Source organism: Neoarius graeffei, chromosome 13 (assembly GCF_027579695.1).
Source record: "Neoarius graeffei isolate fNeoGra1 chromosome 13, fNeoGra1.pri, whole genome shotgun sequence".
Taxonomy (NCBI): Eukaryota; Metazoa; Chordata; class Actinopteri; order Siluriformes; family Ariidae; genus Neoarius; species Neoarius graeffei.
Genome location: NC_083581.1, coordinates 18,221,964 through 18,240,315, shown reverse-complemented (window position 1 = coordinate 18,240,315; position 18,352 = coordinate 18,221,964). Strand labels below are relative to the sequence as shown.

The 18,352-nt window shown below is 40.1% G+C and overlaps 1 pseudogene; it reads left to right on the top strand.

The window, feature by feature from the left end:
• LOC132895873 (dynein axonemal heavy chain 7-like) overlaps positions 1 to 18,352 on the top strand; it is a 594,076-nt pseudogene that overhangs the window by 400,787 nt on the left and 174,937 nt on the right.

The window sequence follows — 18,352 nt, the reverse complement described above, 5'->3', positions numbered from 1 at the left end:
CTCCGCCCTCCTGTCACAGACCGGCGCTTGACCACGCCCCCGCTGCCACAGTAATGCACTCAACCAACATGGCCTCTGCATGCTCACTGCATAAGACTCCATTGCTGAAGAAAAAGCATGTTGAAGCTTGTTTAAAGTTTGCTGTACAACATTTAGACAAGCCTATGAAATATTGGAAGAATGTAGTCTGGTCAGATGAGACCAAAATTTAACTCTTTGGATGTCATAGCACACACCATGTTTGGAGGAGAAATGGCACTGTACATCACCCCAAAAACACCATACCAACAGTGAAGTTTGGAGGTGGGAACATCATGGTGTGGGGCTGTGGCAGACTTCATATAATTGAAGGAAGGATGAATGGAGGAATGTACCGAGACAGTCTTGATAAGAATCTGCTGCCATCTACCAGGATGCTGAAGATGAAACGAGGGTGGACATTTCAGCAAGACAATGATCTCAAACACACAGCCAAGGAAACTCTCAATTGGTTTCAGAGAAAGAAAATAAAGCTGTTAGAATGGCCCAGTCAATCACCTGACTTGAATCCAATTGAAAATCTATGGAAAGAACTGAAGATCAGAGTTCATAGAAGAGGCCCCCTGAACCTTCAAGATTTGAAGACAATTTGTGTGGAAGAATGGGCCAAAATCACACCTGAGCAATGCATGCGACTAGTTTCTCCATACAGGAGGTGTCTTGAAGCTGTCATTACCAACAAAGGCTTTTCTACTAAGTATTAAATAAACTTCAGTAAGCGTGTTCAATACTTTTTCCCTGTGTAATTCCACTTTATTACACTTAATTTATGGACATATACAGTATGTTTTGATTTCTTTGTATGTGTGAATTACTTGGATTGTTACCGACATCTGGTGAAAAATTTCATGTCAATAGCCCCATCAGAATTATATTTACTGAGAAAAATGTTGACGCGTTCAATACTTTATTTTCTCTGCTGTAAATAACTTGCTTCTATAATTGTGTAACCAGGAAATTCATTATAGTTTTAGCATGAAGTCTAGTTTCTTGAAGTTATCAACTGTTCATATCAACTGCAGTCCTAAGGTTATTGTGTCAACTGTAGTCCTCAGCAATCATAGCAAAACTGTCAGTGTCCAGAGCCATCTTCTAAGTGTGAAGTTGGCCACAGGAGCAATGTGATGAGACTCCAGCCAAAAAACTGTTCACACAAGAAAAGACATATAAAGAATAACATAAACAATATATAATATGTGCTGGAGAGTCCAAGATTGTGATGTCACTTACACACTACATGACTTACTGAGGGTGAGATCTAGTGGATACATTGCTTCTAAATTGTTGGACACAACCCTAAAAATGGCTGAGTGACAAGTGTTTGGGTGTAAAAACAAGCTTGATCATTGAATCAATGAGAACACACATACAGAGAGAGAGAGAAAGCAGTGGCACCAGGGGATTTATTTATTTATTTATTTAAGAATTAGAAGCCTTTATTTGATGGCTGTGTGTAACTAAGGGAACTGGCATACTAGTGATCCAGTCACTGGTTCAGTGCAAACGGTTGTAGCCAGGTTAGCCTATTTTTAGCAATATCATAACTTTTAAAATGGATAATTTTTTTTGTTTGTTTTGAGTTTATTTTTGGGTTTTGTTTGAGTTGAATATAAACACATTATTCATGATACATCCAGAACTATTGTCTAATGTAGTGCATATCTTCCAACCAAGCAGATTCAAGAAGTAAAGTGTTTTGTTTGAGTTGAATATAAACACATTATTCATGATACATCCAGAACTATTGTCTGATGTAGTGCATATCTTCCAACCAAGCAGATTCAAGAAGTAAAGTGTTTTGTTTGAGTTGAATATAAACACATTATTCATGGATGTATCATGAATAATGTGTTTATATTCAACTCAAACAAAACACTTTACTTCTTGAATCTGCTTGGTTGGAAGATATGCACTACATCAGACAATAGTTCTGGATGTATCATGAATAATGTGTTTATATTCAACTCAAACAAAACCCAAAAATAAACTCAAAACAAAAAAAAAATTATCCATTTTACAAGTTATGATATTGCTAAAAATCACTGTATATATACACTGTATTGTATATATCTTGTAGCCTTCGGACAAATTTTGCATACTCGTACAACTAAAATGTAATTTTTTTTTAATAAGTATACACTTGTTTGATGTAAAGGAAAACACATCCAGCATGTTTTATATTCAAGTGTTTGTGATGTGTTTCATGATTTCGGTGCTGATTTGTTGGTTGGTGCTATATTTCATTATTCCTGTCAGAAGTTTGTGGTTGTCTACCATTTTCACGTCACATTGCTTATGCAGTTACAACAATGTGTAATATTTCATTTCAACAACAATCTCGAACATTAATTATAACAGTCAGGTTTTGCTGTTGGCTGCTAAAATCCAAACGAGCAAGAGCTTCTTGCCACTGTTCACTGGTGTTCAATGACATATTAATGAGTAATCCAGTGTAAAAGGAGTGGAAACAGCAAACGTTGGATGTGACATGCCAGAATGTGATGAGTTACAGCAGCTCAGCTAGTTAGCGATCCACAACATTCCAGTTTGTTATTGGCATTTTGAAACCTAATCTGAGAGGACTGATGCGCTGCTGCATTACTCTCTTTAGGTAGAAATGAAAGGCTAAATCCCCTATTAGCAGGTAGACAAACAGCCTTTTTGGGTAATGCAGTGAACCGAAGTGACAAAAGACCAGAATGTCAAGGAATGAAGTTTAAACTACAAAAGTCAACTTGGAATAACACAGGATCCATATTGTAATACATAATATAATCAGGAAAACATATAAGCTTTTTTAATAATATGATCTTGGGTTTTTCTGACCCTATATCCTTTAGATCGACGACAACGAGTGGCGCTTTCTGCTGACAGGTGGTGTGGGTCTGGATAACCCTCACTCCAATCCCTGTGCATGGCTGCCCAAGAAATCTTGGGATGAGATCTGCCGCCTGGATGACCTGGAGTGCTTCAAGGGCCTGCGCAAGGACCTGGCACTGCTCAGAGATGGCTGGAAACAAGTGTATGACAGCAAGGTGTGTTTGATAACTCATCTCATGCCAGCGTAGTATGAAAAATATTCTTGAGGTGGTGATAGAGGAGATGCTGAGGTCAGCTCCTAGTTTTGCTTATTGGATCTGAAGGAACATCACGCAAGACGGCTGTTAGGTTCTTAAAGTGTCGTGGAAACTCTCAAACTCTTCAAGCAGAAATGACTCAAAATTCAAGAGGTTGCAGAAAAGTTTAGACTTTTATTAGAACAACCAATAAAAACTGAGTTCGATCTGCAAAGTGAACTGACTCAGAAATTACAAAGTTCTCATTTTATACTGTTTCAAAGACATACACAGTGTATACAAATAATTTAACTGGTTCACATGTTACATCATTCTACTTTAACATTTTTCTATTGAGCAGTACATCTCACACTTCCCATACCTTATAAGCACACGTGGGGCAGATTCCACAGTATGAATTGCCACTTTAGACAAAGTCAAAACATCAGATAATGATGGTATAATTCAACAGGACTGGGGTCAAATTAAGTTTTATAGCCCATACAAGGTACAGGTGTAAGCTAGCAAAACATTTCAGAACTGAGTAACTGCTCCAAACGTAGTCCTGGCTAACCTATAAATCCCAAATAAGATAATGCTCCTGAGCTAGTCGGGGGTTGAGGTCATCAGGGTTAAAGCCACAATCACCCTCCATGTGCAGGCTGACCCCTCTTTAGACACTTCACTCCTCCAGAGGATTAAAGAAAGGAAATACACTCTGTAGCCTGAGAAATTTTACAATTAGGAACAGTTTGTTATAATGTTTGACATCAACTTGCAAGGACGGCACAGTGGTGTAGTGGTTAGTGCTGTTGCCTCACAGCAAGAAGGTCCGGGCTCAAGCCCCATGGCTGGCGAGGGCCTTTCTGTGTGGAGTTTGCATGTTCTCCCCGTGTCCGCGTGGGTTTTCTCTGGGTGGTCCGGTTTCCCCCACAGTCCAAAAGACATGCAGGTTAGGTTAACTGGTGACTCTAAATTGACCGTAGGTGTAAACATGAGTGTGAATGGTTGTCTGTGTCTATGGCCAAGTTTACATTAGACCGTATCTGTCTCGTTTTCTTCGCGGATGCACTGTCCGTTTACATTAAAACGCCTGGAAACGCCGGGAAACGGGAATCCGCCAGCGTCCACGTATTCAATCCAGATCGTGTCTGGTCCGGTGCTGTGTAAACATTGAGAATACGCGGATACGCTGTGCTGAGCTCTAGCTGGCATCGTCATTGGACAACGTCACTGTGACATCCACCTTCCTGATTCGCTGGCGTTGGTCATGTGACGCGACTGCTGAAAAACAGCGCGGACTTCCGCCTTGTATCACCTTTCATTAAAGAGTATAAAAGTATGAAAATACTGCAAATACTGATGCAAATACTGCCCATTGTGTAGTTATGATTGTCTTTAGGCTTGCCATCCTTCCACTTGCAAGTAGTAAGTGATATGCGCTGGGATCACACACACAGCGGCTCAGTCCCGAATCGTGACTTGTGCACTACACTCGCGCGCTGTGTGAGCTGCGCAGGGCCGGAGTGCGCACCCTCCAGAGGACACTCGCTGTTCAGGGCGGAGTGATTTGGAGCGCAGGATGCCTGCGGAGCCAAGCGTATCCGTGTATTGGTGTTGCTGTGTGCACGCGAATCGTGTATTGGTGTTGCTGTGTGCACGCTAATCGTTTTAAAAACGTTAATCTGATGATCCGCTGATACGGTCTAATGTAAACCCCACCTATGTGTCAGCCCTGTGATGACCTGGCGACTTGTCCAGGGTGTACCCCGCCTTTCGCCCGTAGTCAGCTGGGATAGACTCCAGCTTGCCTGCGACCCTATAGAACAGGATAAAGCAGCTAGAGATAATGAGATGAGATCAACTTGCAAGGCACTGAGAATGAATAATTGCTTAGTTCAACATATTCCTAGACTAATGAATCAAAACATAAGGTAAACAGCCAAGCATCAAGGTCAGACTGGCTATGTTGTAAATTAAGCTTGTGGTTTAACAGACTCATACCCCATTTTGTTATTACTTTTCAATAGAATTAACCCCATTTTATTCTTTACTGAAAATCAATATATTTGGCTTCAAATTAGTATATAATCAACATGAAAAGAAATTTTATATATTGTGTGTGTGTACACACACACACACACACACACACACACACACACACACACACACAGTGGTGCTTGAAAGTTTGTCAACCCTTTAGAATTTTCTATATTTCTGCATAAATATGACCTAAAACATCATCAGATTTTCACACAAGTCCTAAAAGTAGATAAAGAGAGCCCAGTTAAACAAATATTGCTTCCAAAAATCCAAAAATATTATACTTGGTCATTTATTGATTGAGGAAAATGATCCAATATTACATATCTGTGACTGGCAAAAGTATGTGAACCTCTAGGATTAGCAGTTAATTTGAAGGTGAAATTAGAGTCAGGTGTTTTCAATCAATGGGATGACAATTAGGTGTGAGTGGGCACCCTGTTTTATTTAAAGAACAGGGATCTACAGTGGTGCTTGAAAGTTTGTGAACCCTTTAGAATTTTCTATATTTCTGCATAAATATGACCTAAAACATCATCAGATTTTCACACAAGTCCTAAAAGTAGATAAAGAGAAACCAGTTAAACAAGTGAGACAAAAATATTATACTTGGTCATTTATTTATTGAGGAAAATGATCCAATATTACATATCTGTGAGTGGCAAAAGTATGTGAACCTCTAGGATTAGCAGTTAATTTGAAGGTGAAATTAGAGTCAGGTGTTTTCAATCAATGGGATGACAATCAGGTGTGAGTGGGCACCCTGTTTTATTTAAAGAACAGGGATCTATCAAAGGCTGATCTTCACAACACATGTTTGTGGAAGTGTATCATGGCACGAACAAAGGAGATTTCTGAGGACCTCAGAAAAAGCGTTGTTGATGCTCATCAGGCTGGAAAAGGTTACAAAACTATCTCTAAAGAGTTTGGACTCCACCAATCCACAGTCAGACAGATTGTGTACAAATGGAGGAAATTCAAGTCCATTGTTACCCTCCCCAGGAGTGGTCGACTGACAAAGATCACTCCAAGAGCAAGGCATGTAATAGTCGGCGAGGTCACAAAGGACCCCAGGGTAACTTCTAAGCAACTGAAGGCCTCTCTCACATTGGCTAATGTTATTGTTCATGAGTCCACCACCAGGAGAACACTGAACAACAATGGTGTGCATGACAGAGTTGCAAGGAGAAAGCCACTGCTCTCCAAAAAAGAACATTGCTGCTCATCTGCAGTTTGCTAAAGATCACGTGGACAAGCCAGAAGGCTATTGGAAAAATGTTTTGTGGACAGATGAGACCAAAATAGAACTTTTGGTTTAAATGTGAAGCGTTATGTTTGGAGAAAGGAAAACACTGCATTCCGGCATAAGAACCTTATCCCATCTGTGAAACATGGTGGTGGTAGTATCATGGTTTGGGCCTGTTTTGCTCCATGTGGGCCAGGACGGCTTGCCATCATTAATGGAACAATGAATTCTGAATTATACCAGTGAATTCTAAAGGAAAATGTCAGGGCATCTGTCCATGAACTGAATCTCAAGAGAAGGTGGGTCATGCAGCAAGACAACGACCCTAAACACACAAGTCATTCTACCAAAGAATGATTAAAGAAGAATAAAGTTAATGTTTTGGAACGGCCAAGTCAAAGTCCTGAACTTAATCCAATGGAAATGTTGTGGAAGGACCTGAAGCGAGCAGTTCATGTGAGGAAACCCACCAACATCCCAGAGTTGAAGCTGTTCTGTACAGAGGAATGGGTTAAAATTCCTCTAAGCCGGTGTGCAGGACTATTCAACAGTTACCGCAAACGTTCAGTTGCAGTTATTGCTGCACAAGGGGGTCACACCAGATACTGAAAGCAAAGGTTCACATACTTTTGCCACTCACAGATATGTAATACTGGATCATTTTCCTCAATAAATAAATGAGCAAGTATAATATTTTTGTCTCATTTGTTTAACTGGGTTCTCTTTATCTATTTTTAGAACTTGTGTGAAAATCTGATGATGTTTTAGGTCATATTTATGCAGAAATATAGAAAATTCTAAAGGGTTCACAAACTTTCAAGCACCACTATATCAAAGTCTGAGCTTCACAACACGTATTTGTGGAAGTGTATCATGGCACGAACAAAGGAGATTTCTGAGGACCTCAGAAAAAGTGTTGTCGATGCTCATCAGGCTGGAAAAGGTTACAAAACCATCTCTAAAGAGTTTGGACTCCACCAATCCACAGTCAGACAGATTGTGTACAAATGGAGGAAATTCAAGACCATTGTTACCCTCCCCAGGAGTGGTCGACCAACAAAGATCACTCCAAGAGCAAGGCGTGTAATAGTTGGTGAGGTCACAAAGGATCCTAGGGTAACTTCTAAGCAACTGAAGGCCTCTCTCACATTGGCTAATGTTAATTTTCATGAGTCCACCATCAGGAGAACACTGAACAACAATGGTGTGCATGGCAGAGTTGCAAGGAGAAAGCCACTGTTCTCCAAAAAGAACATTGCTGCTCGTCTGCAGTTTGCTAAAGACCACGTGGACAAGCCAGAAGGCTATTGGAAAAATGTTTTGTGGATGGATGAGACCAAAATAGAAGTTTTTGGTTTAAATGAGAACCATTATGTTTGGAGAAAGAAAAACACTGCATTCCAGCATAAGAACCTTATCCAGTGATATTTTTATATGTATATATATCCCATTATATATTTCCGTTTCCGGTTTAGAGTACATAGTGCACAAGTTTGCTGCCTCTTCTCTCCAGCGGTTTCTTTCTTTTTTTGTTTTTTATGTTTTCTCTAGGCGGCACGGTGGTGTAGTGGTTAGCACTGTCGCCTCACAGCAAGAAGGTCCGGGTTCGAGCCCCGTGGCCGGCGAGGGCCTTTCTGTGTGGAGTTTACATGTTCTCCCTGTGTCCGCATGGGTTTCCTCCGGGTGCTCCGGTTTCCCCCACAGTCCAAAGACATGCAGGTTAGGTTAACTGGTGACTCTAAATTGACCGTGAGTGTGAATGGTTGTCTGTGTCTATGTGTCAGCCCTGTGATGACCTGGCAACTTGTCGAGAGTATACCCCGCCTTTTGCCCATAGTCAGCTGGGATAGGCTCCAGCTTGCCTGCGACCCTGTAGAACAGGATAAAGCAGCTAGAGATGATGAGATGAGATATTTTCTCTAACTGTGCTTCTGATTTTTGCCAATGTGTTGCAAGTCCATTTTGTTTCTTTTTTGGTTAATTTCGGATCCTTCTTGCTTGGTTTTGACACTGGCTTTTTGCAACACCTGCAGCTAACCCGCTGCGAGCCCCCTTTTTTCTTTCCATCTGCTTGACCTCAGCAGTGGTGAGTGAGTTTGCACCACTTACTATGCTGTTGCCTTGTTTTATGTGCTGGTTAGTCAAATTGCTTCCCTGCACTGTACTCTGAGTGTGGTACCGCTGGTGTTTTGGCTACGTTTATGAGCGGTGTTAGGCTAAGGTGGCTTTGCAGTGTGGTGTACTGATCTACTCAATGGATTTGTTTCAATAAACCACTATGCTTATCATTGGACTGCGTCTATCCATCTGTTTTTGGATTGTGACTGTGGGGCCTGGGTTTTGGTTTTGTGGCCTGGGCTTTTACCCATGATTTACACTTACTCACTGGAGGAATTAAAAAGCCTTAGTGCGTGGCACCACTTGGATTCTGCAGTATTTAATCTGTGCCGCTCTATTGGAATCACACACCGCCCTCGGTACATTCACCGGTCTCTGTGCTCTCTGACTGCTCATTATGCTTCGGAGTCTTCCATACCCATCATATGGACTCACAATTGGATTGCCAAGGTCAACAAGAATGCTCATGGAGTTAATCACGGTGTTCTTCGCTCACTTGGGAAACTGCAATGTTCTGCTGTCTCTGGATTGTCACCTGTGTTTCCTGCGAAGATTGGCCTTTTAAACTCCTGCTCCATCACCAACAAAGCATCACTCATCAATGACCTAATTATCCAAAAGACCCTGGACATACTTCTGCTGGTGGAAACATGGCAACAGGCTGAGGACTATCTACATTTAAATATGTCTTCACCAGCTGGATACACACACATATCAAAGCCACGTCTCACAGGGAAAGGTGGCGGTCTAGCTGCAGTTTTCCAATGTGGTTTGAAACTTTGTTTGTTTGTTTGTTTGTTTGTTTGTTTTTCATGATGTTACATCTTGTGAATATCTGGCTTTGAAAACCTCCACTCCCACACTGATGTTGCTACTCTTAATCTATCGACCTCCCAAATCATTGCCATCTCTTTTTCTGTCTGAACTGAATGAACTGCTAACTGTAGCCTCATCTGTCTGTACTGCCATCATTCTTCTGGGTGGCTTTAATATTCATGTTGACACTAGTTGCTCCCTTACTGATGAGCTTTTAACTGTCTTTGAATGTTTTGGTTTAATTCAGCATGTTGACTAAGTCCTCCTCCTCCTCATGTCTGCTAGACCCTGCACCCACTGCACTTCTTAAATCCTGTGTATCTGCTATCTCCCCTTATATTGCTTATATGATTAATCAGTGTTTTGCTTTAGGCACTGTTCCCACCTCCCTCAAAATTGCTTCAGTTACACCAATACTAAAGAAACCTGGTCTAGATCCTCTTTCACTGTCTAATTACAGACCCATTTCTAATCTCCCTTTCTTAACTAAATTAATGGAGCAAGTTGTAACCTCTCAGCTTCATACTTTCCTTGCTCATAATGATCTCTATGAACCCTTTGTCAGGCTTTTGCAATCTGCATAGCACTGAATCTGCTCTCTTAAGAGTTGTTAATGACTTCCTGCTCTCAACTGATGCTGGTCATCTCGATGTCCTTGTCCTCTTGGATCTCACAGCTGCCTTTGACACTGTACATCATGAGAGACTCATTTCCAGACTATCTTCTTTTGGTATTACTGGCTTAGCTTTAGCCTGGTTTCAGTCATATCTAGCAAACAGGCAACAGTTCATCTCTATTGGTGTTCATAAATCATCCATTGTTACTGTTGCTCAAGGTGTGCCTCAGGGTTCTGTTCTTTGTCCTGTTCTTTTTATATTATATGTTTCTCCTAGGGGCGGCACGGTGGTGTAGTGGTTAGCGCTGTCGCCTCACAGCAAGAAGGTCCTGGGTTCGAGCCCCGGGGCCGGCAAGGGCCTTTCTGTGTGGAGTTTGCATGTTCTCCCCGTGTCCGCGTGGGTTTCCTCCGGGTGCTCCGGTTTCCCCCACAGTCCAAAGACATGCAGGTTAGGTTAACTGGTGACTCTAAATTGACCGTAGGTGTGAATGTGAGTGTGAATGGTTGTCTGTCTATGTGTCAGCCCTGTGATGACCTGGCGACTTGTCCAGGGTGTACCCCGCCTTTCGCCCGTAGTCAGCTGGGATAGGCTCCAGCTTGCCTGCGACCCTGTAGAAGGATAAAGCAGCTAGAGATAATGAGATGAGATGAGATGTTTCTCCTATAGGCCAGATTATTCGCAACCATGGCCTTAACTTTCATGCTGATGACATTCAAATCTACATTACTATCACCCTTTCCATGGCCTCTGTTCAGCTGCTAAGGACTTGCATCACTAACCTTAAGCAATGGCTGCATAAGAACTGTCTTAAACTTAATGCTAGCAAAACGGAGGTTCTATTAGTAGGTACCAAAAGACAGGTTCTGAACTTCTCCAATTTCACTATTGATGTTGATGGCGTCTATAAGTCCTTCCCAAGTTATAAAAAAACCTTGGCGTTCTCTTTGACTTCACTCTTACATTTGAACCCCATTTTAAACTCATTACTAAGAATGCTTTCTTTCACCTCCACAATATTGCTCGTCTCTGCCCTCTTCTCTTTGAAACTGATGCCAAAATGTTGGTCAGTGCGTTTATCTTTTCTCATCTTGACGATTGCAATTCTCTCTTTTATGGTCTCCCTGCCACATTGCTCAATCACCTGCAGTACATCCAAAACTCAGCAGCCAGAGTCCTCACACTCACCAAGCGCACTGCTCTCATTACTCCTGTTTTACAGCAACTGTATTGGTTGCCAGTTATCTCTCAGATCAAATACAAAATCTTGCTTTTAACCTATAAAGCTCTTCATGGTCTCGCCCCTTCCTATCTCTGTGAGTTAATTCATTTGTACTGTCCCTCCTGCTCCCTCAGATCTTCTGTCTGTGGACTTTTGACTGTCCCACATTTTAAACTGGCATCTGTGGGTGGCAGATCATTCAGTGTTGCTGCTCCTAAACTTTGGAACTCATTACCACAATTGCTTCGTGACTGTTCCACTCTCTCTTCCTTCAAAGCTAACTTGAAAAATTTTCTCTTTACCTCGCACTACTCTTCCTAGTGTGGCTTTTTTTTTTTTTTGGTGTAACTCCTGTGTAAATCGTCCTTGGGTTTGTGAAAGATGCTATATAATTTGAACTACTACTTATTATTATTATTATTATTATTATTATTATTATTATTATTATTATAAAAGTAGTAGTAGTAGTAGTAGTAGTATCATCCCATCTGTGAAACATGGTGGTGGTAGTATAATGGTTTGGGCCTGTTTTGTTGCATCTGGGCCAGGACAGCTTGCCATCATTGATGGAACAATGAATTCTGAATTATACCAGCGAATTCTAAAGGAAAATGTCAGGACATCTGTCCATGAACTGAATCTCAAGAGAAGGTGGGTCATGCAGCAAGACAACAACCCTTAGCACACAAGTCATTCTACTAAAGAATGGTTAAAGAAAAATAAAGTTAATGTTTTCGGGGCGTAGCTAGGATTTTTCAAAGGGGGGGGGGGGGGGGTCACACACTGACTGGCAGCCTGAGTGCCTGTAGGTTTGTAAATGAAAAAATAACGCGGTCTTTGCATCATTCTTTCATCTCATGTTGCGAGCTGTTGAGATGTCGGACAATGATTAGGCTAAATCAGCTTTATCCGGCAGTGTATGGATAGCAGCTCGACATCTTACCCTCGTCAACCGATGCAAATAAAAAAATTGACTTAGTACTAGAATAGAACTATGAAAAATATGTAAAAAAAAAAAAGAATTACCATCGCTAGTTTTAGGTAGTTTAGAAACCAGCTCTTCCATTATTGCTGTTTCTTCCACGTTTTCTTGATGTTCTTGCAACGGCACACTAAAGCCACAAAATGCAACTTTGATGGAAAAAAAATATAATAAATTGCTTACCTCTTCACGTTGAAAGAAGGAGGAAGGTTTCGCTTGTTTTGACATGACAAATTACCGTATTAGTACAAGAGGAAATACTCGTAATTCGCAACTAAAAAGACTGCAGCTACACTAGCAGCTTGACCTTGCTTTCTAGTGCGATTGTGTTGCACTTGTGCAGAACTGGGTTTTCGCGTCAAAACCACAGGAAGTCCATACAAGGTTATAGAAACCCTACTGAGGCTGAGGTGACAATCTGGTTTAAAAAAAAATGTTAGAAAAATTACAGTGGGTGCTTTTCTAATATTCTTATGCGGCTATTGAAAAAAATTTATAGTCTGAAAAGGGGGGGGGTCACGGGCAACCCAGGAAACCCCCCCCCCCCCCCCCCCCAGCTATGCCCCTGGTTTTGGAATGGCCAAGTCAAAGTCCTGACCTTAATCCAATCAAAATGTTGTGAAAGGACCTGAAGTGAACAGTTCATGTGAGGAAACCCACCAACATCCGAGAGTTGAAGCTGTTCTGCACAGAGGAATGGGCTGAAATTCCTCCAAGCCGGTGTGCAGGACTGATCAACAGTTACTGGAAATGTTTAGTTGCAGTTATTGCTGCACAAGGGGGTCACACCAGATACTGAAAGCAAAGGTTCACATACTTTTGCCACTCACAGATATGTAATACTGGATCATTTTCCTCAATAAATAAATGACCAAGTATAATATTTTTGTCTCATTTGTTTAACTGGGTTCTCTTTATCTACTTTTAAGACTTGTGTGAAAATCTGATTATGTTTTCCGTCATATTTATATAGAAAATTCTAAAGGGTTCATATATATATATATATATATATATATATATATATATATATATATATATAAAATATGGGTCCGTCTCAGAAACTGGTCTCTCATTTTGGGACATTATGGTCAACAATTAATTTTCTAATTTTACTATTTTTTTTTTTTTGCATTTACCTAACACTCGGTGTTTCTTTTGTCATGTTTAATAAGAATAAAGATAGTATCTTGCTTTATCTGGCCTCCACTGTGGAATTTTTTTTTGATTACAATTCAAATGCTTTTGTAAAATTGATTTACATATAAAATAACTACATCATAAAGAATTAAAGCCCCTCCTTCACAGATGAGTGAAAATGTTGAACACATTTCGATAATTTCTTTGGGTTTTTGATATGGCGAAATAGGACAATAGGACACAATGGAAAAATCAAAAACACACCGGAAAGATGAGAATAACGGCGATGGTAAAAGAACAGCGACTGTACTGGCTGAAGGTCGCGCGGGTCTCCGCTGTGGCGAGCGAGCAACGGGATATCACTACCATACCGGACGGAGTGTGAGGCGGGGGCGGAGCAAAATGACTGGCCGTAGATTCTATCAAAAGTTCGATCTAAATTGACCATGGTTGCAAAATATTGGCCAAAAATATGCAAACACTATGAAATATGAAAGTAAGATGAAAAATAAACATTCTATTGCCTTATACTACAAGACAAACAAAATAAAACTGTCAAAACTCACCTTTTCAGTGATAACGTCTGAACAGATCACTCGTGTAACAGAAAGACCGCAAATGGAAGCACGATCAACTTCTCACTGTTGGAGTGGAAAATTCCATTCTACACATGCAAATTGTCCTTCCCCGCACACAAATAACACACTACAGTAAAAAATAGACCACAACTCATTTTATAGCTCAGAAATTCATACAAGACCAGCTACCATTGTAACATATTCTGTAAGAAACATATTCTATACCTAACTTTCAGCTTTTGTTTTAAAAAAACAAAATCACAGATTTATAACTAAATTTTTATATGGTGTAGTGATTTTAAGTTACTACTTTTGGTGAGATAGTGACCTTGACCCTGAGGCTTTCTGTTTAGATCAAAACACACGATCATATTGCTTTTGGGTATGCGGAAAATGGAGCTACAACCGTGATCAAATATTTTGCATGATGTTACGGTTATGATTATTCTGTGAGCGCACCAAGTCACCAGGTCATCACAGGGCATGTATAAAGTTACAACTTAAAATACAATGAGTGATAACTGTAGACTTTTCAGTGGACTACAACCTTTTTAAGGGAATGCGATGTAGTCAACCATTTATCATGTCCCAGATCAAGCTGCCATTTTTCCACAAATTTGCAGAATTTTTGCCAAATTCTGAATAGAGTATTCACATCAAAGATTTAGTTTTATCTGTATTATTTCTTTCATCATTTTATTTCAAATTAAAACCAATATCACCATTCAAAACCGTATAGTTTATTGACTGTGAGTATACTTAGTATACTGTGAGTACCCCCACAGTACCCAGTTTCTGAGACAGACCCATATATATGTGTGTGTGTTGTTACATAAGTCAGGACAAACTTGTGATAACTTGAGGTGTGTGTGTGTGTGTGTGTGTGTGTGTGTGTGTATAGGTGGTTACATACACAAATCAGGATATACTTGTGATTTACTTAAGGTGTATGTGGTTATTTGTGCATATAAAATCACCACAAAAGCATGGCAGTGGAAACTATGGTTAAAGTGAGAGGTGTGTGTGTGTGTGTGTGTGTGTGTGTGTGTGTGTGTGTGTGTGTGTGTGTGTGTGTGTTATACAGGATCCTCATCACATGCCTTTTCCTGGAAAGTGGCAGGAGAAGAGAATGTTGGTCATATGCTGCCTGAGACCGGACAAGGTTAAACAATCATGCACACCTGTCAACACTGAATTTCATAGTATATGTTGTAGGTCCAGTGGAATTTTTCAACCTAGGTTAGAATTTTTAACCCACTTCATAATTTGCTACTTGTATTAGGGAGACTTATTATATCTAGGGTTAGCATTGGGGAAGACTTTGTTGGATTATGTTTCAAGAATAATAAACAGTACAAAAGTACTTTTAGTTAAAATGTTTATTGTGCTGCTGTTTGCATGCAAAAGAGAAAGCAATTTCCTTTGAATAATCAATCAGTTTCAGTTTCTGTACACTTAAGTCTGTTTGTAGAGATGAAGGTATTTACTTTTCCAAATTTAGTTACTACTTTGGTGTAGTCATTTTCCAGTTCAGTTATTTTCTCAGTTAGTACATTTGGATGCAGTGGACTGTTTTGTCAACCTTACCAATTTTTTATTGCAACATGTTCACTGATCCTGAAGGAAGCAGGTTTCTTTCTCTGTGTCATGATCCTCAAGTTGTAACTGGGTTGATTTTAGGAAAATTTCATCTTCTGATATTTCTGCTTAGTAGCTTGAGTGTTGGGGCTTTGCACCTCGGTTGAAGCCAATGTTTGTTCATCCTGTTTTTTTTCTTCCTTATGGACTTCCTTAATTGGTTTCATGGAAAACACAATTTCATATGGGCTTTTCTTGGTAGCAGAGTGCAAAGTAATGTTTTTCTTATATGCTGCTTGATTCAATATTGTACACAATTTGTGGAAATATTCTTTTCTTTCTTTACGTATGTTGGCCATGTTTTCTTTAATGATTTTGTTATTGTGTTCTATCAGACCTTGTGTCATAGGTGTTCGGGGACCACCATGTACTTGCTTGATCCCATTGATTTTGCAAAACTCAGCCATTTTAGAATTTTTAAACTCTTCCATTGTCTGAATGAAGAATACTTGAAAATCCAAAAAGATAGAATCTCTGCTGTAGGGATTCTATGACCTCTTCCGTACACTTTGAATGGAGGACGTAAAGCCATGAATACTTCAAATAGTGTTCTATAACATGAAGTACCCACTGGTGTAGCTTTGTGCAAGTGACACAAGGTATTTTATGGAAGTCGATCAAATCTATTTCCACGTTTAAAAAAGCTGCCAGATGTCAGTGGCTTCAGGACAGGTTTCTTCAAATGATCACTGACACTTTTATGTTGTAAATGTAGTGTACAAAGAGTGCAGTGACATCTTGCGAAATTTCACTAAATGAATCACGGATATATTGTTCAGTTTTGTCTGTCCCTCAATGAGCAATCTCAGAATGATCTGCTGTTAGTGTCTTGAAAATATCTTGCTTGGGGATTATGAATTTCCTGTCTTCAGTTCTAATTTTACCATTCTCTACAGTCCAATTTTTTTCCTCTTTATTGTCTCGAGACTCTTGTAATCACCACTGACCAACCATGTTTTTGCAACATCATAAAACTCGCTGTTAATGAACACAGTTACATTGCTGTTGTGGCTCTTGGTAGAGGTCTTAAGTTCAGAGTTTTTGGTTGAATATCTCTTCATTAACACAGGAAACTTCACTAGATCAAGATTCAGCCATTTCTGTATTTGGTGTCAGTGAACATGCATATATTTTAAACTACTTGACATAGTGAGACTGGGCTCATTAATAAATTCAAAATATATATATTGCTGGTCTAGTGGTTAAGAATCCGAATGTTAATTTGAATCTCGGTTAAGTATGAAAAAAGATATTTAGAAAAACATGCTAATTAGGTAGATAGGAATAGGTAGACAGACAGACAAGAGGAAATACTAGGTAGGTGTAGACAGAGAGGAAGTGGATGGAAGAAAGAGAGACAAAAGAAGTGATGGAAAATAGGTTGTTCTTTTGAGAGCCCCCTAAAAATCCTAGCCCCGGTTTTACTAATGAGTCCGCAAAATAAAAATCCCTTTTAAAAATCTTTGCTAATCCAAAATTTTACTTAGGTTGGAAATTATGTATGGAAATTACTACAGGGTTCTCCCCAGAGTGCTTTTGCGTGTTGGGGCCGACACACTTTAAATTCGCTGACATGCTATTTTTTTTTTTGCTCTGATAATTGCTGAAAAATCACGTCAGATTTCTTTACCTTGTGATGTTTGGGGCATATTTTGAAGGAAAATCAGTGTTTTGGGCTGGTTTGCTACCATGATGCACTCAAGCAGACCGGAAATACCCAATCATAACAAACACACTCAATCACTTAGCTGCTGCACTAGTACTATGATGCTTCAGTGCACGGGCAAGCATTCTTGCACTGACATCAAAAGTATGTGAACCTCGAGGATTAGCAGTTAATTTGAAGGTGAAATTAGTCAGGTGTTTTTCAATCAATGGGATGACAATCAGGTGTGAGTGGGCACCCTGTTTTATTTAAAGAACAGGGATCTATCAAAGTATGATCTTCACAACACATTTTTGTGGAAGTGTATCATGGCATGAACAAAGGAGATTTCTGAGGACCTCAGAAATGTTAATGTTCATGAGTCCACCATCAGGAGAACACTGAACAACAATGGTGTGCATGGCAGGGTTGCAAGGAGAAAGCCACTGCTCACCAAAAAGAACATTGCTGCTCGTCTGCAATTTACTAAAGATCACATGGAAAAGCCAGAAGGCTATTGGAAAAATGTTTTGTGGATGGATGAGACCAAAATAGAACTTTTTGGTTTAAATGAGAAGCATTATGTTTGGAGAAAGGAAAACACTGCATTCCAGCATAAGAACCTTATCCCATCTGTGAAACACGGTGGTGGTAGTATCATGGTTTGGGCCTGTTTTGCTGCATCTGGGCCAGGATGGCTTGCCATCATTGATGGAACAATGAATTCTGAATTTTACCAGCAAATTCTAAAGGAAAATGTCAGGACATCTGTCCATGAACAGAATCTCAAGAGAAGGTGGGTCATGCAGCAAGACAATGACCCTAAGCCAGAGGTGGGCAAACTACGGCCTGCGGGCCACATCCGGCCCGTTGGCGTTTTTAATCCGGCCCGCGGAAGACAATCATATAAACACTATTGAGCAGATCTATAAACTATAAGCGTCAGTGTTATCACGTAGACAGGTGTTCTAGAGATCCGTCTTTCCAGTCAGTCGTATTCACGCGAGATTACATTTGCAGAGTGGTGCAGCACGTGCCATGGAAGTCATTCTGGCACCCGTGCCACTGATGATCTCGAGAACACAGGATAAAACTTTACAATGAGTTGTCCTAAAAAAAGAAAAGTGGACAGTGAGTGCAGGGTGTTCAATAAAGAATGGACAATTAAATATTTTTTTGCTGAAGTCCGATCAAAGGCTGTATGCCTTATTTGCAAAG